Source organism: Hippoglossus hippoglossus, chromosome 13, assembly GCF_009819705.1.
Source record: "Hippoglossus hippoglossus isolate fHipHip1 chromosome 13, fHipHip1.pri, whole genome shotgun sequence".
NCBI classification, from domain to species: Eukaryota; Metazoa; Chordata; class Actinopteri; order Pleuronectiformes; family Pleuronectidae; genus Hippoglossus; species Hippoglossus hippoglossus.
In genome coordinates, this window is record NC_047163.1 from 6,940,076 (window position 1) to 6,964,111 (window position 24,036).

The window sequence follows — 24,036 nt, forward strand, 5'->3', positions numbered from 1 at the left end:
GAATTGGATATGCTTCGACTAAAATATGATGGACTAGCTTTATCATAAATTCCGAGGCACTACAGCAGTGACAGTCTCTTCAAGCCTTGAATCTTTTGAGATGATGAAGAGCATTTAATATCACCTCCTCTCAATAAAGAGGTGAATGTGTGCAGTAATGAAAAGGACTGCTCCGTTAGCAAAGCTACCGCTGCTCAGAAAGGTTTTTGCACTGTGCTGCGTATTCTACTTTACTATGTTCTCTTTCCAATCATGTGTTAAAAGCCCCTTTAATTTCTTTTGCAAACCTTTTTAATCCACACCAAAAGAGCCAATTATTTGTCACTTATTGGCTGCTCCTTTCTACGCCACCCCCTCTCTTACTCTCCTCTCTGTAATGGGTTTGAAAGCAGAAGAGGGCAGAGGAATACCAATATAGCTTTTTTTTCTTCTCCCAATCTTATCAGCAGGTACTCGGTGGACACTCTTGCAAACCTTTATATGCATTTCCTGGAATTTGAAGAGCCTCTGAAAAGGCCGTCTATCAGATCTCAACCACGGGGAGCTCATTGCGGCAGCGTTCGTTATCATCACCTCTCATTCCTCCAATGTCACAGCAGAGCCGGAGAATTATTATATTTGCACAATTGCACCATTTGCATTTGACGATGACGAGCGCGCTCCCAACTAAATGTGTGATAAAGAGAAGTCTCTGTGGTTTCCCCCTGTGGATTCCAGTGGTTTCTCTTCGGCATGGCCACCTGCACCAGTAGCAGGCCAGTATCCAGGAGGAGCGGCGAACTAGGTTCTCCTCATTTTTCTTGATAATGGTTTCAGATAAACAGTGCATCTTCCTCTCGCAGGCAATCTGATAAATACCCAATTACCAGGCAGGAGATGGCGGCGACAAGTGGGCGCCAGGGGTCTTTGGAAACGTGGGACATGTGGAAGTGAGCTGGCCTCCTTCACCCAGAAGCAAGTGGTGACTTTGACTTTGTAATTCTACTCATCACCCTGTTCCATTTGATTAATGAAGGGACAGATTAGAGATAAAGGAAGATTTATTTGAGCCCTCCCCTCTGGAAACCACAAACAGGTACGTGAAGATGCATCACTTTCCAATCAATGACCTTTCCTCTGTAGTCGTTATTACACCGGCTTCCATCAAAGGAAATGAGCATGTTTTACAAGAGTTGTTTTAGTGGCCTTCTCGGCTTTCACTACCGATTCGGTTTGGAGAGGAATGAAAGGCCCTTATTGTCCGTCCTTATCTGACTCAGTGACTGTTGAACGGATTGAAGCCAATTAATCAGCAGTGACAAGAGGCATTGCTGCTGGCTCACTGACCAAGTCCCACAAAAGACAAGAACCATCAGCAGAACACTCACTGCCCACAAATTGATTTTTGGATGCCTGCTAATCCCGGACAATGTCATTCAAAACCTGTGGTTTCTCATTATGACACTTCCACATGACCCAAGCACTTCAAGTCAATCGGATAATTGTGGGGATCACACCTTTGTTTCCACAGACGAGCAAAAACATAACCTTTCCACTTCATCTCGCAGATGTTCCCGTCGATGCACTAATGAGACGCTCGAGTGCAACATCCCTGAACCTGGACAAGCGTCAGGTGAAATATTTAAAACTAGGATTTGCGGGTAACTTAAGGTTAAGCTAGTTGGAGAGAATCTGAGAGTAAGAGTGAACTTCTTATTACCTCTGACTGGGACCTCAGCACCTCACTGCTTAATCCATTTCTCTTTCATCTTCTGCTTTGGTGCTTCTGAAGCCCAGTGCACTTTCTTACACCGACAGACAGAATGTAAGGAAATGTAGGAAGCAAAAGCAGGAGGACAGGAAAACAATAGAGCAAGTACAAATATACTTATAAATATACCTAATTATAAGAGCATTCATATTTTTTTTTGTACGGACAGGATATTACAATTACTGCGTCCAGCAACTCACAACCTACATACAGCATGTGAGTATTATATTTAGACAGAGTTTAAATAATCTAAACTATACAACCAATTTTCTCCACTGCCGTTAACGACCCTGCGTTCTATCAAACACCATTTAGACTTCAGAGTTCATTTTATTCATAATCCTATAAAACGCATTTTCAGTAGAACAGAAATGGAGAGATCATACATAATAAGAGACGTCACAGGGATTGCACACGCTAGCACTTAAGGAATGTCTTATGGTATTAAAAAGCTGAGTAATTATAGGGATAGTAATGATTAGTAAGCTTGAATACAGTACAGCACATGGTTCTTATGATATTCAATCTGCGGTAAAGTTGATAGATTGAAGTTGACACTGATGCTTTCAGGGGTAAAGCCTGCAGTTACCTTTTAACTCGTATACTGCAGCAGTTTACACCAACTACAATGGTCACAGCTGACAGTATGTATCATCAATATTAAATCTAATATGTGTGCTGCAGCCCATTTTGATTCTGGCAAAATATCGACTTTCAGCACATTATAACTAGGCCAAGTTTGAGTTTAAAAAAAACAACCGGCTTCAATGAAGTGGCCAAAATTCACAGTAACGTGAGGCTGGAAGAGCAGTGGAAATAAATCGGGATTCGTCTCAAAGTGTAGACGCAGAAACAAATCCCCTGAAGAGTGCGTTGTTGTGTTGTGCTACGTCAGCTGATGTCAGTTGATGGATGGCTCCTGTGGCTCTCAAGCACTCTGTCCTGCATGTCACCATGGCTACTCCTTCCTCATAAAAATGCCAACACTTCCTTAAGCATCTCACATTCACAGCACATTATGCTCCATCACTTCATTACAATAAAAGGATTAACCTGCCTGGCATCTGTAATGCGGTTGGTGGGGAGGGTGGACAACACGAGGCTGAACCGCCCCCCCCCCCCCCCCCCCGAGCGTCTATAGATCACTCTGCTCGTGCTACTAATCATCCAGACTCCTGTGGGGGCGACGGTGGCAACATGCGGGGTTCAGAAACAAATATGAAGCCATTAGGATGTCCTGCATTTGACATACATATTAGAATATGCTCTGATACACTCCACTGGGATAGACCTGGTTTCACTGCCCCAGTTTATAGTGCTGGCCACTGTACGTCTTATAGAGTAAAAGAAGAAACACTTTAAATGGTAGAAAACTATTTCAGACACTGTTCAGTCAGGCCAACATCTTTTTAATTTTCCAATCTGGGATTGATGTTATTAAATTGCTGTAATTTAATAGAGGTAAAGGGGTCTCTTCATCAAAAAACTGGCAAATCGATGATATGAGGGAAAAACCTGAATTACAATAAATTAGAAGAGCCGAAAGCACTCCAGTGTGACAGGGGAGATGGGCTTGGTCACATGAGGCCTCCCCACAGTGATCCGTCTTCTCATGAATGTGATCTGTGATAAATTAAAAGCTGATTATTTCCTGGAGGGAGAAGCCAAGCGCTTGGCCCCCCAGCCCCCTCACTGGCGGTGATGGATTAGTCCAGAGTCTGCACTATGGACCTGTCCCCACTGACTGCACAGCCACGGACGCCAAGGGCCTAAGTGCCTCCTATCAAGATGCCATCTCTGACAACTCTTAATTTATTTGAATAAATGCTCCGCCATCTCTTTAAAGGACAATTCCATTTTTCCGTGCGACAGATGGATGGTTCTTTGATTTTTTTTCAACATCCAATCCCTTTTAACACTGGTGCGTGATTCCGCGGAGACATATTCATTAAAGCTGGGAAAAGTGATTTTATGTCATGAAAACAACGTTGACTAAATACAATTTCAGCTGCATTGTATTTGAGTGACCTAAGCATATGAACGAGGGTTTTCATGATTAAAAGCACATTTTTATCCTCGTATTTTCCGTTAAATTTGGTCACTGTAATATAATACGCACTAAAAGTAGCATGAGGGGCACAGGCTAATTCCTGATGAGAAACGTGTCACAATGAAACAGTGTTATTGCAGTCAGAGAGGACATGGCAGCTATAGGCTCAGTGTGCGAGCTCAGGTGCAGCGTCCACGAGCTGAGCTTTTTACATTACGGGCCCATTCACATGTGTCTGGACCATTTTCCCTGGGTCGGCATCATTTGGATGGTGCAACAGTGCAATTTGTCTGCAGTGATTGGGTCTGCCCGTGTGGGAACAAAGGCGGTCGGTCCGAGCCATTGTGTCCTTTTGTGTCCCATATGTCAGAAGTCTGCTGCACAAACAATGCAGCAACTGCCAAGAGCACAATAGTCATTATCTCCTCTAGAAATCACTGCCATTATCCGGCTGCAATCATAACTCTAATTACAAAAGTTGCTTTGTAAGCAGGTAGATTATGCAATGTTAATTACCCACGCACAATGCTGCAAGTGCGTGTTCGAACGCCACTCACTATTGTGGCCCCGCACAAAAGCAGCACACGTTTTACCCTCTGCCACATGCGAAGGAACGTCAGGGCCCCTTGATGGCTGGATGGAGTCCTCGTGGTACAATCACACTCTTCTCATTAATAATATCTCATTAATAATAGTGGTAATAAATCATTCATAGGCAGATCATACGACATGAACCAATAGATCTGTGTGTGCGGCTTGAATTGATGAACCTCATCCTATACACTTGTTCATCTCATTAGTCAATCTCACCTGAAGCATCAGCTGCAGAAGCTGAACTGTTTCAGCATTTTCCAAGATTTCAGACTCTAACACTTGTGTTCTTTTTCATTCTGAAGGTGCCACTTCCCTTGTTCCTGCATATAGATAACGTCATTGACCTCTTTCCTAACATACTGAGCTTTAGAATCAGTCACAGCCACCACGGGAACAGGCACAGAAACATGCTGCGGTAATAAAGGTTCGAACATTTACAGATTGAACTGACCAAAAATTGACTATGCCATTGTACTAACCTTATAGTTAATTTCAAGGTGAATCACTGTATTTATAACCCACTTTCAACTATGCATTCTTCAACATACAGATGCAGCAAAGGTGTCAAAACGTGCATGTTGTTGTGAAAAAAACAAGGAGTTGAAAAATGTGTGTTCATAAAAACGCAAGTTTCCTATAAACACGCTTGACTCAGGATGACTCCCTCGCAAATAGCACAACAACAGCCTTTTTGCATTTATCACCATAAAGGTGCACTTCACCGACCCACTCTGGCAAATTAAACCCTCAGAATAATATCTCCATCATTGCTGTATTTCTGTGCCCTGACACAAGCATCTATCTGGCTTTGGAGAGCAGCGCAGCACAGCCTGCCAACTCGGAAAGACCTGAAACCATGGGGCAATAAAAAGTGACATCAGCAATGGGAAAGTTAATAGTGTGTTTCAGATGCACTTTCTGGAGGACGGGAGCAGCGGAGGTTTCATTCACTGTAAGTGACAGTGGCTGGCAATCTCCCTCTGCCTTCCATATGCCCTTATGAATTCCAACCTGCTCTCTGCAATAACTTATAAATAGGTAAGGCTTCCACAGGGGCTTATGTGAATATCACGTCTGGGTACGCACGGCATTTATTGTCTGTGTACAGCGTTGATGGTAACAGCTTGTTCTGCTTGTTCGTCTATCTCATGGTGCGGCGTGTGATTGCATCCGGCAGTTTGCAGTAAGTGTCACACTAGTAGTTATGCAAGGCTATCGACTTGATACGATTCCTAACTTTGAGGAGCTCGTTTGGGCACAGCTGTCAGCTGTCAGCGCCTCGAGCTGAATAAACAGAATACAGGAACACGCAGGCAGACTGACGGCAACATGACTGCAGGCGTCTGTTTCAAAGTGGGCCACGGGCACATTTTGTTCTTCTGAATTCAGGCCTGGTTCAAATCTGACATATACCGCTCATTGCATGTGATTCCGATTTTTATCATTTCTCTTTATGGGCCAAGTTAACCTGCTCGCATTAGAGGACTGTGACGTACAAAAGCTAATACTTAACTCTGTGTTCCACAATAAAAAAAACAACACACACTCCTACAATCCAACATTGTGTAACTGTTTCTATCAATTTTACATTTCAAGACCATAGACTAAAGATGGACGACGTGGCCACTCCTTCCTCCCACTATCCAGAAAGCCAATATATATTGAAAACGAACGCTGCCATCTTGACCCGATGGTCATTTGCAGCCAGAGTCTGTGCAGCAGCGATTGAGTGATGGAGTCACGTTATGAGGTCATACGGATAGACCAGCTCGACCAATCGCTACTCAGTCTGAGCTGTCAATCATGAATAATCTTAAGTAACCTACTGGAATCATACACCAGTATGATAAGAACTATAATGACAGAAACCATCTTTGAGATAAATGTATTTGACATGTATTTACATTTTTTGGTTTGGCCTAGGTCACATCTACAAACACGGAGAAGACAGGGTTTATAACCTGTACTGTATCCAACCACCAGTGGGCGATGGAGACACTTTGGCTTCACGACATCCATCTTTATGCTCAGTCCATGATCCAGATTTGTCAGGAGCAGCACGACTCAGCAGGTGTGGAAGATCTTCTGTGGCTCTGGAGGAGCTTTGTCAAGTCAGAGAAAAATAACCCTGATGGCGACATAATCCTTTTTTTCATCAGGGTTATCAGGCCCCGGGCTCCTCAGAGACACCGAATCAGGAAGCTTGAGTTAAAACCTGGGGAGTGGAGGGGTCTAATCACAGATGTTTTTGCATTGCATTAGAGGAAGCGTGGGAGATTTTGAAGTTCGACTCATATGGGAACTAAAAGAGTCAGAACACTCTCTGCTTTTCAGATTCTGTTTTAAACTTGTCACACGTAAGAGGTTTAACCCACTTAGGACACTTCTGACTTCTGTTATGATAAATATTTTACCGTGCGTCAAAAGAAATATCTTGTATTCCTAAGTTTTCGTGTAAAAGTAAAGGATTTTTAAGTTTTTGCTTTTTTCTCTTTCACTTCAACAAAAAAAAGAAATCATTAGGCCTTTTCCCAAATCCTTCAAGTGGTACTTTATATGTCAGGAGACGGACTAGTTTAGCTGTGAAACTGCTGCAGTTTTTACACTCACACTGGGCCTGACAACTCACAGCAGTAAACGTTCATGCTCCAGGGAACAGCAGACAAGGATCAAATGTGTGACGTGAAAACCATACGTGGATAATCAGCTGCAGAGATCGTCGCAGAGCGGGGGAAAGACGGAGAGAAAACTCAGGTAGATAATGAGAACACAGAGGGTTTCGTACTGACTGACAGGAGCAGCGGTCCTGAACATGTACGAGGTTCAACAAGCCCCTGACATGAGCCCTTCTCCTCGGGACTCCCAGCCTTCAGCAGAGCACATCATCTCTCCATGAGGATTTCATCACATTAGCCTAATCCAGGCACGGAGATAGCGGCCGCAGCCACACTGTACCATTCACAGGCAGACACGCCGACAATAACCAATTAGAGCTATCACGCGTACTGTAATTAGCAAGACTGACTGATGTGAGCTTGTGTAAAATATATTCATATTATCCAAATTACAAATAAGCACATTCATCTAATTAGCTCACATAGCTTGCGAGCTTAATTAAAGTTAATGCATTATGATACCCCCAAAATCCGGAGATTACAATACTCCAAGGTTCTTGTTAATTAGAGCATTCACACATTGACAGACAGGGATCACAGCCTTCTTCTTTCCCCCTCAGCCAATTAAAACTGAGGGTCAACATGTTTTTTTTAATTTTTCTACAAGCCTGATGAGAATATTTTCAAGTCCTCCAGCTAACTCTTGTTCTTTTGCCAAAATATCCTCTCCCTTTTCCAATCCCTCCTATGAAATGGAACTACGAGCCAAATGAAATTGGCAGTAAGAGAGTCTGTCGTCCGCACAACTCCGCCTCGATGTTTGTTTACGAGAAGTTTACAAAAAAGGCGATTTTCACTTTCCTCCCTCTGTATTAATCTCGACTGTGGCAGGCACCCGGAGAGAAGCCTGAGCTGAATGCTCATTGTATCGCAGAGGACTCTCACACTTTGCAGAATTACCTTTGCTCCCACGTTTCTCTGTGAAGCCGCATTAACATAAAGGGGCTCATTACAGTATTGCCCGGCTGTGGGGTTCAGCTTTGTTATTAATGTGGGTGCATCTGAAAGTATAGCACCAGCGTTAATTTGTTGCTGGACCTGGGTATAAATCAGATAGAGCAGCCTCCTCATGATGTTGCCCTTGTTACCGCAAATCTCTGGCAAAGAACCGAAAAACGCCCGTGCTGTAGTAAAACGGATCATCTCTGCTGTGTTTTATAATTTGAGAGCATATGAGGGCAAAGATCTTGAAAGAATGAAGAAAAACTGCCTCCATTAATAAATTGTCAAGAGAGAAATATAGTACAGAAAAAGATGGGATTTCAAAGCTGCAAAAGTTTCACTTTTTCAGTCTTTAACACGTAAAGGAAAAGTTTGACATCTTGGGAGAAGCACTTATTCCTTCTCTTGCTGAGAGTGATTGATAACACTCATCTGTAGCCGACACTGTACACGGAGCTGTACAGCCTGGTTAACCTATGCTAACCTAAGCTAACGATAGCAAATGAGGGATCCACCTCAATGTGGCTTCCAAGGTCTTAAATAAATAAATAAATGATGATGGCGATGATGATGACACCCACTTCAAACACCACTTAAAACATTGACAAGAAAACTGGAATTAAAAAAAAAAAACTAAAATATACTGCAATGAATCATCACCATTGACTGTCACAGCATCTGTCTTTTCTAACGCAACAAAACGCTCTAACTGCCGTGGTAATGCTCCAGCTACAGATGCTCCTCTATCATTATATTTTGCTTGACTCATTCTTAAAAGCTTTACCAAGTGCGTTTTAGTGCTTGGGGGGTTAGAGATGAAGAAGAGCCGTCCACGGCGCCCAAACAAGAGCGAGCGGCGGACTGCGGAGGTTTTCTATTTATAGTACGATCATAAAAGGGTACAACAAGTAGGATTGTTCCTGTCTGGTGGCCCCAGGAGCTTTTACATGTTCCAACAGGGACTAAATGAGGGAAATTGAAAGAATTTAAATGCATCATTCAATGTCAATGTTTAAATTTGCCAATTTTCAACTTGTACACCATTATTTTGAATCGGGAAGACATAAAATCATATTTCCTACAAAATATTAAGCACAATTAAATATGGTGTATGATTCCTTTTAGTCTCATTTTTATTAGTACAGAGCTGGATTGAATTACACTGAACAGTCCCCAGTCTTTTCCTCTTAAGAACAGAAGATCTCTGGGAAATCATTCTACTATCTTGTGAGATTGACTGCAATATAATCTAGTACAGTTTAAATAGGATAGTTGATTCGAGAGTTCAAATCTGCATCTATAAGACTGTATGTGCTTACATTACTGTTGGCTGCAGTCATTCAGTAATACTCTGAGGAATAAGGGAACCTGTTTTTCCGCAGATGAATTGGTCATTCAATACAATAAACATCCATAAATTACATCCCGGGATAAAAACGTTAGCTGGAGAGCAATATGCTGTGTAACTTAACCAGTAAAGAACTTGTTCATAAATGCATTGCGTCACTTAGGGTAACTGGAGATACTATATGCAAATGCTTCAACTGATCAATGGATACTGACAGCAGAAGGGTTGTTTGAATACAAAACAAAAACAAATTAAAGTAAGATTTTAGAGTTGCTCATGCATCATAATAAGATCAACGACCGCGTAAAGGCTTTGGGCTTCGTCATATTTGCATTTACCAAAAACAGAATCACTTTGGGGAGCTTAATTGACACTGACAACTGTTTTGCAACTTACTTTTGCAACTGTATTTTATAATCCCAATGTTGTTCAGCACTAAGACAGAGAGTCACTGTGCATTTACCAATGAGATTTCAGTTACCTTGAATAATGGACAGGAGCCAATTGGAGGCATCCATGTATGGTTGCTTGCAAAAGCATTATTAGTAGGCTGTTATCGTCGAGTTGGATGCATCACATTCACAAAAATGCTTCATTTCATTAGTAGAAAAAGCCCATTTTGGCCCGCAGACAGAGACGGTTTATTTCACAGTACGTGAACTTGCATTAGTCATCAAATAAAACAATAAAAAACGGGAAAGAATTGACTCAACAACAAACCGCATGACTGAGAATAAAATCCTCAGGGAGCACTGTGATGAGACAGAACTTATTCTACATTTTGCTTAAATACACATTGAAGATTGGCTTTTCTACATTATCTTTCTATAACAAAGAAAATAAGATTCATTTTTTGGCTTCCACAAAAAAGGAAAAAAATATATATATATATATTTGATCTAGTAACACTTACACACTGTTGTTTCCGTACGTTCACTCGAAGAAACGTTTACACAAACACAGACAGACTCAGAGGGTATTCCTGTCTCCTGCACCCTGATGTAGATGGATGCCCCTGGCTGCTGATCCTGAATCTACATTAGGTCATTACAATAAACAGCGTGGCCCAACGACGCCTGTAAAGCGGAGGAAGCCGAGCAGCTTGGGAGGAGAACTACTCTCCCAACCCTGTGGGGAAACATCGTTGACACAGTCATCTGTCTTAGTTACTCAGGAGTTAGACCTGCTGACACACACACACACACACACACACACACACACACACACACACACACACACACACACACACACACACACACACACACACACACACACACACACACACACACACACAGAAGAGCCGGGGCAGCCCCTGCAATCCTGCTATGTTGTTATGATACTGCATTAAAGGAACTAATAGAGTGCATCAGAAAATATAGAAAGCATCACAGGGAGAGAAAGCAGTCGGGCCGGATTTAATGATGACAAAAGTATTAGGTTGTTGGGGGGTGGGGTGGGGTGGGGGGTGGTTGTTTTCTGGTCAGCTGCAGGCAAGGTGCAGCAAGGTTAGACATAACCTCACTTCAGCACAGGTGACTTCTGACCCCGGGTATCAGGTGAAAGTAAAGTGGACCAGATCGCAACAGTGATGAGAAGACTGGGGAGGAGGGTGGGAGGGGATTGTGGCGTGGGGAGGGGGGGTGGAGGAGAAAAGGCAGGACAAGGGCGTCACTGCGTTGAGCTCTCACTCCGTCACCCCGGGGCTGCCGGTGTTTACGGAGCTGTCAGTCACGTGGTGAGGCCTCTCCCGGGGGACACAGGCCACCGGGGCGATGAGAAAATAATAGCTCCTTCTGTCAGAGCTTCGAGGGACAGGGGTCTGATGGACACCGCTGGGAATTAGAGCCGGCCTCCGGGACACATCCCATCCTACACTTAAACACTGGCAGGATAGACAGTCGCACACGGGACAAGGTTCGAGGAAAAACACACCGCTCTCGCCAATGATATCGATATCTGTGCGAGGACCCCCTCAATGTCCGTGATGTCCCCGTGTGTCCTGGTGGTTTTACTGAGACGTCTGAGGTAAAGGCGATAAAGTGAGCAAACATTGTACGCTCCTACTTTTAGAAGCACGATGATGCAGCACCTTGTATCTTTTCTCTTTTATCTAACCAACCTTATCTCTGTGAACATGTGGCTGTGACCACAAGGACTTTTTTTGGAAACTTGAAGAAGTGACCTCAGCATTTTGAAGTCGAGAAATAACAAAGTACATTTATAAAGCCTCTAGGTGATTGAATGTATTCCTGTTGTTTGCCTCCTTTGATTTTTAACGCATCAAAGCTTGTCAGCCAGCTCTCAAACCTAAAAAAGTCCTTGTACTTTCCTGAATGCATCAGCAGAGTTTTCAAAGTCTTAACAATTCAACCTAAGTATTAGAAATGCCATCTGGCCCGAAAGAAATGTGATTGATTATCTATCTCAGAAGATTTTCAAGCCTCTGCAGTCTAATTTTCATATTGCACTAAAATGAACGGCGATCAATGGCCGCCTGGCAGGAAGGAAATCAATCTAAAAAATTGTTATGCTTTGGAAGATGATCATATGTGGAGTACAAACAGTGAATGGGATACAACTACAGGTTTGTTTCTGAAGCAAACAGCGCCACACTTGATACAAGACAGCAAGGAGGACGTGCTTCAACTCCACATAAGGGCTGCAGCATAAAGAATTACAGTCATGCTTTATAAAAGAGCTTCAGCATGGCCCTCGGTGATGAGCTGGATTGGAAACCACTGCCCCATCCATAAAATCAGACTTTAAATCAGGCTGAACCACCATTAAAAAAGGGTTGAGAGAGATAGCCGAGCTCATCATTAGTACAAACACTCAGAAATCATCGGGTAGCATCTGCTTTCTGCACATCCTCCCACATCAATGCTCGGAGCAGTACGCCTCGGGGAAGGCTGCATTCGGAGGGCTATTCCCCCGTCTCTTACCATGAATAACAATCTCTCCCTCCAGGTAATTAAAGGGGACAAACGATGTCCACAGGGCCAAGCCAGCCCATTATTAAGCAAAGCAACTATTACACAGAGTGTGTACACATGAGGAGAAATAGGCTCTTCACACACCAGTCCAGGAAACATAATGGCCATTGATTTTGAGTGGACTCGCAGAGAGCCGGTTTCACTATATCTATTACACAGATTAGTCCATGTATCTTTTTATCTACCTGCATTAATGCAATGCTGCACATTATATGCTTTGTTCTCCGCTGCCTGAAAGGGGGCGTCTAATGCCTTTGTCTCTGCCGGGGAGCCCAGACAAGGTGATGCGCTCTTCACTGATGACCTGCCCTCCGCTGCGTGTTACCACCGATCCCACAAACTGCATGGACACAACACAAACACTCGCACAGACACACAAAAGCAGATTCCTTTGCATTCTCCCCGCTGCACACTGATTATGCACATTTATGTATGCAAACACACTATACAAATGAATGCACAAACACACACACGGAGTGTATTTGACTTTGTTACAGAATTAGAGCAGTGCAGACATCTGAGGCACAGACACACCGAGCACACCAGCCAGCTGTGTACTCTCCTCTCATCCCAGTTGGAATTGGTTATTGACATCAAACACTGAGCCTCTGCTGAGCATGCACAAACTCTGACACTATGTTTAAAGACAATGCACGAGACAAAGAAGCTCATTCAAACAACAGCCCTCATCCTGAATGCAACCTGGCATGTAGAAACACTGCAGAAGTGACCTTGCCATGGTTTTTTTTTTTTTCTTATTGATGGATTGCTCATCCCGTCTATTGTCTGTGTTGCACCACAATTATTCATGACATTATGTATTTTACGGGCAACAGGACTAAGATATGGAGGTAATCTTATTCCATGCAAGATAACTAGCTCTAGTTCTGTTGTATCAGAGAGACTTGGGGCTTCAGAACATAGAGGAGGCAGATTGACGGACAGAATAAAAGGAAGGACATTCCTTTGCTAAGAAACATCTTGCCCTCATCAGCCCTTCGCTGCCTCATTTCCACATTTCAAACAATGTCCAAGTACAAGTCCGACCCGAATCAAAAGACACTTTGCAAACCTCAGGAATGAAAAACAACCCACATCTCAGTGTCTCCCACTGGGACCTGAGCGTTTTTTACGTCTTTCAAACCTGATAAACAATACAGCACCTAAGAAGAATCACAAATTAATAGACCACACATATCCTGCCAAAGGCTGGGCAGTGTGGGTGGATGTCCAGACTGTAATAGAGATGTTTATCACAAGATGACGGAGGTGCAGAAAGCTGGTGTCAGAGGAAACAAAAAAAGATACGGGTGGTGCATGAGTGAAAATGAATCTTTATACTGCACCTATCGTGATGTTTGCCATTATTTTTAGGGTGTCTAAATGTTTTAAGGGCAAGAAACACATTTAAATTCATATTTTTCTTATTAAAGTTGAACTGACATTTGAATTATCTTAAATGTTATTGTGTGGGAAAATGTTAACTATGACGACACTGCAGCTGTTGTGCATATATCTCTGTTTTTCAGAAGAGTTTAAAACCGTGTAAGCTTCGGGCTCCTGGGTGGGTGTTTTTCATTGCAACTGTTGACTGACATTTGAGAGCCAGCACTGCTAGGAGCCCTGGATGTGCTGTGGGAAAAGTGTTTTTTTCCCCACTCTTGTAATAAAACAAGTGCAAAGTTATGAACTATTTTATATTTAGAACATTCAACATGGTAGGACTTGTAATCTACTGAGAAAGTGGAAGTTGATGTGAGCCTATAGGAATCTAATACTAATTTCAGTTGGACATTGAACTTTGATATCATCTACAAGTGTCTGCCCAGCACCTTGAGGTTGAGTGAAGAGCTTTCTGCATCCTCAGAACGGTTTTCTGATCATTTACATTGGTGCGTAAGCTTTTCAACATAAGTAAGCCTTGTTCATGCTGAGGCGGCATGAACAGACCAGGAGCTTATCTCCCGATGCAGGGGGCATGAAGCAGCTTACAGCAGGTGTTCAACACAAACCCATGGATAGGACAGCAGTCCATCACAAAGGCTTACTCCCAGCACATGTGCTTGTATGGTCAGTGGCTAAGATTGTTTGAATTAAATCAAATAAATATTGTTATAGTGAGGCGTGGGACTGACCGTCTCAGTGCTGACGACCACTGATCAAGATCATACTTTGGGAGCTGTGGAAAAAGCAAATGCTCAGTTATCCTGAGACAAATCACAGAGTCCGGCCTCAGCCACATTTTCAATCTCTTCCATTTCACACATTATGGAGCTGATCACTGGGATGACATTGTCGATTTGGGAACGGAACAAATTCCTCAATCATGACAGGAAGGGAGAATGGAGTGTCGCTGTCCTCGAAATGAAAACAAACCAAACTGATCCAATAGACAACAGAATACCAATGGCAGCTCTCATTAGTAAAACCATAGAGATTTCAGTATCATTATCATGGTTTCACATCTATTTCTGCCAGCACCAGAACCTGAAGAAAGAGATTATGCTTGAAAATGAGTGACAAATGAGATTATCTGTTAGCTCCTGCTGAATGCGCACACACAAACACACTCTCACACACACACACACACACACACGGGGTGTATTATGATGAGGTTTTTTTTGTTGAGCAATCTTCCAGGTACTTAACAGCGTTACCATGTGGTGCTGTAGACTGTCTGCTTGATTTACACAACACTGAAGCTCCTCGAGAGGTAAGCGTACGTATCTGCCTCCACGCCTTTGATCAGCTCCTCCGCCATCCCATTTCCTGTTCCCCTCTACTCAACAGCAGCCACCCTCTCCTCCTTTCCCCGTCGGTATTGTTGTTGCTGATGAAGAAGTCAGTTATTCTTAACTCGCAGAGCACATTATTCTGCCAAAGTCCTCGGTGCATTTGACTCCTTGTCGGGATGACGAATTAGCATAAAAAAAGGAATTCACAGACTCAAAGAGGAAACACTCATCATAATCATGATGCATAAAGCAATTCAAACATTAACATGATGCACAATTGTTGGATTTAAACAAAGAGTCCATATGCTAGTTTTTATACCTGAGCCCTTTTTTGACATAAGGTGTATAAACAGTAATTAAAAACTGTAATCTGCTCCCTCGCGTCTCTCCACCTGCAGACGACTGACAAGATCCAACCAGTAAACAAACCCGACTCCCTCCAGACATGACTAATTGACTTGCCACCACCGGTGACTGACATGCCATCCAGAGGGCACCATAATGGCCATGTCATGAGGGAATGATGAGACCTGTCGACGGCGAGCGTCTCTCGACCTTTTGCATGTGAGGTCGGGTGTCAGAGGGAACACGATCCCCCTGCTGCCGGACCCCAGCGCCTCGGGGCTCGGAGTGGATGAGCCAGAAATGACGGGGGACCACAGCTTTTCAATCAAGCAACCTTGCAGGACAGTGATTTCATTCTATATAGTGTCGGAATGAAAAATAAAAACAATAAAACACAAATCAATCGGAAGCAGCCTCAGGCCTTTTAAACATCTTGAGGGTGGAGGGAAGATGAAGTAGAGCGACGGTAACTTCCTCCATCATCTCGACCTAACAAAGGGTTATTATCGTGGGTTGTTGGTTTTTTGTTGTTGTCGGTTTGTTTCTAGAGCAGAAATGTTTTCTGTACAAGAAATATCTCAGAGTTGGTGTAAAGGATTTTTATCAAAACCAGTGAATATGAATAAGTGACAATGAGTTTTGACAAACAGGAAACGTGACTGCACACATAATCACAATAATCAAATGACAAGCCGTGTGTGCTTTTTGAATAATCTTTACACACATTAGTTTGTGCTGTTGTTTTTGTCTCTATTCATGCTTAGTATGCCTCTTGTCTTATTTCCAAATATCACTAATCCTGTTGATGAAATCTGTTAATTTTCTGCTTTTGCTGCCATACACAGAATTCCAAGTTTGCCAATAAGCCCCAAATTCACGGTGGGTAAAGTCATCCATTAAACCAACAAAAGTAAAAAGGAGCTACAAATATAGTCATTAAATTTATGTTATTATTATAGATGAATGATTTGTCATTTGTTTCTTTGTTGTATCTAATCTCTGTGTTTGGACTTAATTATGATCCATTAAGATCCAGTGTGATATATTCAAGACTTCAATTCAAGACAAAGAAAATGATAGCATACTGACATGTAGACCTGACGAGCAGTGAAAAGAGAAAATGTCAGACAATGGGGCAAAAATGTTCCTCGGAAGCATTTTCTTTGCAATGTAGAAACTAAAAAATAAACACAAAAGAACAATTGATAACTTGATAGAATTATGTTAATACGGCAGGAAGAGAGTTTTAGTCTCATCTCTTTTTAAAAAGCAACAAGGCCTTGTATGAGGAATCTAAAGTATCATTATTGTCAATAAATAATGTACAGTCTAAGAAGAAAGAAACAAGTGATGCTGCATAAATATATTTTTACACAATGCCTATAAAAAAAGGCAGACACGAGTGCTTCTGTGAAACAGAGAAAGCAAAGCATTGATTTGAAAATCCAGTCGACAACCCCCAACCATCATAGCAACTGATGTAGAGCACAAAATATAAAAAGGTTCTTAAGCTCTCTGGGAAAGTGAATCAATCTGGAAAGATCCACAGTGGCGAATGCTGCCAAGACCTGTAAGAATCACAGTATCACACAGGGCTGGAGCAGAAGAGGAGAAAATGTAAAAAGATGGCACAGCAGCTGCGTGGACAACGCTCCACCTGTCCACATATCCTCACAGCCATGTTGTAAATCTCACAAGTGCAGAGCGTCAGATTAGTGATAGGAGCAATCATTGGGAGGAGGCTACTCACAGTGGGCGGCAGGGATAAATACACTGCACCGTTTACACCTGAGACATGTTGGGCAACATGTAAAAGACACCAGACCTCTTAGTTATAGGTCGGCAAAGAAAAAGTTCAGGGTAGGATGGATTAAAAGAGTCATGCAGAGTGTTACACCACAGAGTGGATATATAAGACGTTTAACTGAAACCCGATGAAAAAGCTAAATAAGGATGAAAAATAGAGGTTTCACCTTCATATTGTAACATAAGCGAGAATATAACCTAAATCTTAATACTGTAAATTACAGAGCTGGACATTTTATTGGTTGTCCATGAAAGAGACTTAGTCTTTTAGAATTCCTCCTGTGTTGATCCACAGTGTATTGATTCATCATCCCTCACTGTCCACTGCAATCCCCGCTGAGATCCTGCTCTCAGTACGCCAATACAGTGCTGCTGGCTGAGTTACAAGCATCCCACAACACAAACCATGCATCAGTCATGCCGAGCAGCCCGGTAGATAAATATCCTGGTGGCGTTTAGCCTTTAAATTTCGAATGTCTGTCTTTGGAGAGAATAAAACCTCCACCTGCAGGTTCGCTTCATTCCTGTCTGTCTCTTTCTCTGTGGTGCGTGGAGTCGTGCGGGGAACTTTCAGCACCACGGAGAGGGGACAGCTCCGCGTCCCGTCAGTCTGTCAACAGGCTGATCTGACAGGTGACACACACACACACACACACACACACACACACACACACACACACACACACACACACACACACACACACACACACACACACACACACACACACACACACACACACACACACACACACACACACACACACACACACCTGTCAAACCAGACACACACTGCTGACAGGAAGCCTGTACAATGAACTGCTGGTTTTATGGCACCGTGACATGAAAGCAGTGACACATACGATTTGCTGTATTAGAATCCGGTCTCGTCGTGTGCCAACTCTGCGTAAAAGCAGCTTTACGCAGAGTCCGCTGCGAGCTCCTGAGTCGGAGCCGTATCTTCACTGAGCACAGCTGCAGAGCCGTGATGGTATGAATCATACAAACAAACAAACACTACATACCCACAGATAGCCTCCACACCGGCAGACAGACCAACACGCACCATTTTCACCAAATTGCGCAGCACGCACACATGCACAAGCTCTATAAGCTCGTGAGATCCAACTTACCTCTCCAAAATGATGCGAGGGCTGCTGCACGTTTCTGCCACTTAAAATCAGAGGTGATCCATAACCAGCGCGCCCGTGAAACTTTTATTCGCTGCGCACGTTGTGGAGAACGACAACCGGGGGGATCTACAGCCTACAACTAGTGATGGAGCGACTTGACGCGGACGCCGGTTTATCCTCGTTCTAGACACAAAGCACTGGGAACTCAGAGCAAGGCAGGGTCCTTCGGTAAAGCTTATCCTCCAGGGTGAAAAAGAACCCAGAATATCCCGTGTGTCGTTACGTGCGGTGCAGTTAGTGCAGCGGTGAAGAGCCAGCGCTCACAGATCTGTCCATGCTTCTTCTCCTTCCCCTGCAGGGAGCAGCCGCGTCAGCCTCCCCGGGTCCTAGAGCTGCGCTAAACTAATGACACCGGTTATCAGCCTCCGAGCCTGTCAGCAGACTGGAGCCGTGCAGCCTCTTCAATCTACTGCTTTTTAAAGAGCCACTGTGAAACAGGGTCTCGGGTTTCTAATGAATGACTCACAAGCGTGTGTGAAATCTAACAAAAAGGCATCACAATCCATTTCCCATAATTACCCATTTTACTTTGTTTCAAGATGATCCGTCTCCGTGAACCAGTGGAAACAACTGAGATGATGTCATTGATTTGGCTCCATTCTTTCCCAACAGAAACTGGAGGCTTGAATGTTTCACATATAATCTTTGTAGTTAATTTACTTTAAATCTGTGAGATTTCCCAACCAGCTTCTCTGGTGAAGCAACAAACTAATCTCTGGAGAAGCATCATCACTAATGATCACATGGCTCATCGACCAGTTTAAAGGTTCACGTGGATATAATTTAGTTTCAGTGCAGCTTCCCCTTGATGCTTGATGGTTTCACACACTATGACTATCAATATGATGTGAGTGACTTAAAACATTCCAGCTGTTTGACCTGTTTACGTATCTAAAGTTTCACCTGTGCCATCATGTCCCTTTAAGCACAGCATTGTATTGGCCAAGGCTCTGAGCTTGTGTCTGGTGGCTCTTGGATTCTTCCTGGAGGTAAATCACTTCATGTATGCACAGCGTCCATGTGCACACAAGCACCGTGTAAAGGGGGAAATAAATAGGAGGGTGTGGCCATTAATTATTACCTTCTCAGCTGCATTACACATCTCATAAATTTTAAACAGCCCTGTGACAGAAAGGGCCGACCACATTCAAAGCTCAGTTCAGACCAGATTTCTTTATTTATCAATGTCTCAAGATGTCATAAACTCTGACTACATAATATTATAAAATATATTGTACAGAAATGGATGATAGTAACAAATAAATTGTCAATAATTCACATTAGGTAAATATAAAGAGGTGATTAACACTTGTAGTATTGTACTTTACTATTTACTCATTTTTACAAGCTGCTAAGCAGGGATTGCTTTCGTCCATCCTTCTACCCATCCATCCATCCATCCATCCAGCCACTCATCCATCCATCCACCCACCCTTCTACCCATCCATCCATCCATCCACCCATTGTTCTACCAATCCATCCATCCAGCCATCCATCCTCATATCCATCCATCCAGCCACTCATCCATCCATCCTTCTACCCATCCATTCAGTCTGTTAAATCATCAGAGTGTGACCATAAGCTATCTAGGCTGTGATCCATTAATTTCAAAGTGTATATTTGCCCGAGCCTATGAATGTTTTAAGGCAAACACACTCAGTGCTCATCTCTTTGTAATTTTCCAAGATTAAGTTAGAATTTTCTTTTTCCCCACTGTCAAAATATTCTATTTGGCTTCAGAGCAAATCTCTATATTGATGTATTCCATCATCCTCTTGAATCATTCCATCAACTCATGCATTATGCTTCCTCTTCCTTTTCTCTCCCTTGCTTTTTTTCAAACCGTCCCATGTATTTCTAAAAAGGTAAATATGGATGTAACCTCTCCCCCCTTTCAATCACTGCAGAAGCCGCTTTTTGAAATGGACCATCAGGCTGCTCCCCTCGTCTCCCTGCATCCTAACAGGCTGTCTGCCGTGTGGTCGGAGAGGGACAGAGGTCACGTCCAGAGGGAACCGAGAATTGAAATCAGTCTTAATTCTGCCCACAAACTCTTTATCCCACTCACAGACCTTTGGAGACCCTCACCCCCTTGCCCGTTATATATATATATATATATGGTGTTTGTTAGGCAAAGGTTTCACATCCAAACTGATTTAAATGCACTGAAGGGGTGATAAGTGCTGTGCGCTCAATTGTTTCATAACAGTTATGCTTCATTATATTTTAGGATAATTACTTTCAAGGTCCTTGTTTGGAGCTTAACATGACAAATGATTGCCAATATTAAACTGGACAACTGCATAGTGGTTTATTATCAACATCTTAAAACATCATAATAATACAGAAGCATGTTCGTTAGTGTTATTAGTCAGTGTTTTGGTTTCATTTCTTCTTGAAAAAATACAACCAAGTATGCACCACCATATACTTCCATGATCAAATCTGATATGGTTCTGTGAATACTGGAGGATTCTTTAGCTTTATTCTCTCTCTTTGAGTATAAGCTCAGCTCAAAAAACATACGTAAGGAGAATATTAATGAATAAAACATACTCTTTGACAGTATGTATCAATTCAAAGTTGTCATAAGCTAGAAATTAAATCAAAATGTTACTAAATTTACTTTTCAAGTCTTAACAAAGGTAACTTGAAAATCAAATTAAGACCTAAAGCTGAATTTGTTGATATTTTTGGCCACTTGAGGACAATGGAACAAGCCGAAAAAACAACCTAATGAAACATTGTTCCATTATAAAGTCACTGAACAGCTACATAGAATTTATTTATTGTGTTTCTGGAGACTGGGTAGATGTTAAGTATCATGTTCATTCTGCATTTATCCACACAAACATCTGTCTGTTTAGCTGCTAAAGGCTGCACTGTGTTCACAAGCTAGTAGCTACCTTTGTCCACCTGCCATAGGGTCAAGCAGGTGGCAAACACTGAGAAAACACTACTGCTGCATCAGAAAATGGGGAGTGTAAAACCGAAACAATCAACTAAAAGAGGCTAAGATGCACCATGGAACTGCAGATATGGATGCTATTAATAGTGTTGCTTTAACATGAAGGTATTTCAGTAGGTAAATGTAGGTGGGAGGAAGAATGTTATGTCATGAAATACCAGACACATTATAGGTTAGAATAATCTCCTGGGATCCTCATTATTTTCAATATTGTTACATTCATACGTTCATTTTGGACCTGTGCAATGTCACTTCCGGAGCCGGAGACATGCCACTGTGGGTCCTACAAAATGTCAGAATGTGATGTTGAGAGGCAGCTAAAGTTCAAATCCATTTACATTCACTTGGTGTGCCTGGTTTAGAGAAGAAAACTGAGGAGTCAGCTGCTGACACCACTTGATATGCAGGATAAGCTCCTACATCTGCAACTAATCATATAAAAACCAGGAAAGCAATGACACACAATGCGGTCAAGCATCAGTCTAGGATGAAATATTTATTCATCCATTATTCATTATTTGTTCAAGAAGCACACAGGTGATGCTGCAGAGAGAAAAAAAACATGTATAATCCAGGTATTTACATGTATAAATATTAACAGATTGCAGAGTAAATACATTACCGCATCCATCTGTAGGATAAAAGCTCATGAGATGGAGGAATTAGTTGCGATGACTTGTGCAAACCGCTGTCTCACATTGTATTGAGCAGGTTGTGTGGCAGCTGGTCGGTGGGACAGTGTGAGATTGAACTTTTCACTGGTTCTAACAGGACTTTTAGCAGAGATCTGATCGTGGCATCTATGCTTTTATCTTCTTTGAAGAGGTTGCAGCAGTAACTGAAACTGCCACCAGCGAACCGAGGCCGGAACTTCACAGGTGCTGTATGAAATCATGAATTTTATGCTTTTCAATTCGGTTAACTTGCGGCAATACATCTGAAGAAATGTGTGTGTGTGTGTGTGTGTGTGTGTGTGTGTGTTGCAGTAAGAATGACTTGACATGAACATTAACTTGCAGAGAGATGACACAGGTCAGCTTTCCAGGAAGAATAACACACATTTGGATTAACCAGCCAGAAACATCTTTCCGCTATTCCAGTCCAAAAATACTATCACACTACTGCGTACTGACAGAAGTGGATGGACGTTCCTCATCATTAAACTGTAGCTGTGAATATTTCCACACAAGTTGCACATATTTCTCCGAGTGAACCGTAAGAGTTGCAATACCTGGTGGGCAAATGTGGGAAGACAGAAAAGTCCGACACGGTAGAGTTTGCAAATGGAAACTCACTTTAAATAAATGAAATGAAACCTCTCTCTGAGGAGTGAGACGCCAAAGCTGGCAAAGTCGGTGGAAAAGTACCAATTGGAAAACGTTGGACGCAAAGGGGGGTCTCTGTCTTTGTAATTAGACGCCTAAGGTGTGATGTCTTGGACAAAATTGGACCTTAATGAGTAGAGAAAAGTTAGAGTTATCCTGAGAATTTACAAAGGTTCATAATGAAACATCTTCTGACACTTCTGGAACTAAGAAGTATAATCACTTATGATAGGAGTTGGTTTTTCTTTGTTGCTTTCTACCTTTTACTGGTTTCAACAAATACTAATCTCACATCTAAGTGAGTCGTTTTAAAGATTCAGGTCTTAGATTTTAAACCCTGCTGACTGGAAGGTGGCCTTAGTGCAGGTCCGAGATGTGCCTGGATGATAATATGCATCTTCCCTGAAGTGTTTGCAAGCACCTTTGAGTAAAAGTACGTTTTGCATGTCTCGTAGATGCGGTGATCTCAACTTTGATTAATATCAAGAGAATGCACGTACAAATTTGCAGACAATTATCATGAAACTAAACAAAACCCATCTTGGCTTCGTTCTGCTGCATCTCAAGGATGGAGCGGACCATCGTCAGGCTGCTTTAAACATTCAAGTTCAACTCTCACGCTAATCAGCACCTCTCCGGCATATTATCTGTTCATTAAAACACATTTTTCAGGGACAATTGTTTGGTTAACTCACTTTCAATGTAACGGATTTTGCATGGTGAGTCATTTCTGCAATGTTAAGAGGAAAGCAAATTTCTCTCTCCGTCCTTAACTGCCTCCCTGAGCTGCAGAAAGGACACGACTCAGATAAAATGGGAGCCCTTTGAATGCCTGCTGGCTCGGTGCTCAGTGGGATAAAGGCGTGAAATACAGTATGTGTCAGAGGTTTTCATCTACTATCCCTTCTTTTTAAGCCCTGTGCAGTGGCGCTATGAATCCTGTCCTGGGGTGGTCTGCTATCCTATCTGACTGGGACGACTGGAGAAGAGAACGTCTTGCTCTGTCCCACTCCTTAGGCTCAGATGATTCTCTCTCTCCGCGCTGGGCCTCTGAGCTGATTTCAGACTCCCTCACTGCTTCCTACAGTCCTAATTGCTTGGCCCACTTATGACTGTGATGCTGTCATCTTACCTCACAACAGCCCCCGGTGTACCAGGATCTGCCACAGCATGACGAAAACATTTTTTCCCCTCAGCCTCACCACTCCAAATGAAAGAGTCAGCCGTCTATCCCTGTGCCATGTTTACAAAAGAACAGAAGCAGCTGTCACAAACCGATCGTGGAGTCGATGCCGTCGTGTTTACGTGTTACTTC

At 42.7% G+C, this 24,036-nt stretch overlaps 1 protein-coding gene across 1 annotated transcript in view; it reads right to left on the minus strand.

Annotated features, from left to right (window-relative positions):
- Positions 1-18,757, minus strand: part of robo1 (roundabout, axon guidance receptor, homolog 1 (Drosophila)) — a 211,041-nt gene extending 192,284 nt beyond the window's left edge. The window contains exon 1 of the mRNA XM_034604195.1: positions 18,369-18,757. The gene's annotated coding sequence lies outside the window, so the exon portion shown is untranslated. The remainder of the gene's footprint in view (positions 1-18,368) is intronic.
- Positions 18,758-24,036: the final 5,279 nt, after the last annotated feature.